This window comes from Bombus vancouverensis, chromosome 11, assembly GCF_051014615.1.
Source record: "Bombus vancouverensis nearcticus chromosome 11, iyBomVanc1_principal, whole genome shotgun sequence".
Taxonomy (NCBI): domain Eukaryota; kingdom Metazoa; phylum Arthropoda; class Insecta; order Hymenoptera; family Apidae; genus Bombus; species Bombus vancouverensis.
The window spans coordinates 3589101-3590228 of record NC_134921.1 but is presented as its reverse complement, the minus strand read 5'-3'; the positions used below and the strand labels follow the sequence as shown (position 1 = coordinate 3590228).

Here is a 1128-nt window from a genome sequence, read left to right as displayed (position 1 = left end):
GCTAGGACTGAGGATCGTTTGTATAAACTTAGAAATATTGTTGACGCATTTGTCCATACGTTCAAAAATACTGTTAAACCTGGTAAAAATATTGTAATTGACGAAATCATGGTTCCGTGGAAAGGATGCCTCAGTTTTCGCTAATATATTCCAGGCAAGCGGCATAAGTATGGGGTAAAATTTTATAAACTGTGCCTTCCGGAAGTTTACACCCATAATATTCATATTTATGCCGGAAAAATGCAACCAGAATAGTGAACACATGCGCATGATGTAATAATGACATTGATAGGTGAATTATTATTTGAAGGCCGTATATTATTTACTGGTAGCTTTTATACTAGTGCCCCTTTGGCCGAGGAACTTCTGCAAAAAAAAATATTTATTTGTGGCATTATAAAAATGAATAAAAAATCTCTACCGCCGCAGGCAAGACAAAAACAGCAACGGCGTGGTTTTATGAGTTATGAGATATGAGTCCGATCAGATGTCATCCTATTATAGTTATTTGCGCAGAACCATAAAATGGAGAAAACTTGTAATAGAATTAATATGAGGGACTTGCCTCGTAAATGCGTGGTATGTACATAGAAAATGGGGTACTAAAAGTATCAAAGTCTTAAGATTTCGCAAAGAAATTATTGATCACCTTTTAAGTACAGTGAATCCCCACAGAGAAGAAATGCCAAGTGAAAATGAAATACTGCCGAAAAAACATTCACATTTTCTGCAGTCGTACCAAGGGCCCGCAAGAAAAATGAGATGGCGGTGTAAACAATGCTATAAACGCATTTCTAAAATAAAAGGTAGAGAATATGCCGCGAAAATAGCCAAAAAGGTAACAACATATTGTAATCGTTGTAAGGGCCAACTGGCACTCTGCCTAACATGTTTTAAAAAATAGCATGAAAAAAGGAAATAATTATGTTAAGTATATATTATTAAATAATTATATTGAATTGTTATGTTTCTACTATTGTAGTATCTTACTACTACAATTAATTTATTTACAATGAATGGATTGTACAGATGTTGATTAAACTGGAAACGATGGTTGTTTAGCATGAACTAATCACAATAACGTACTATAATTTAGACGACTAAATAGTTAATTTGCAACTCTCGTCA

General features: G+C 33.9%; 1 pseudogene; it reads left to right on the top strand.

Moving 5' to 3' along the window:
- Positions 1 to 279: 279 nt before the first annotated feature.
- Positions 280 to 922, top strand: LOC117161023 (uncharacterized; annotated as a pseudogene).
- Positions 923 to 1128: the final 206 nt, after the last annotated feature.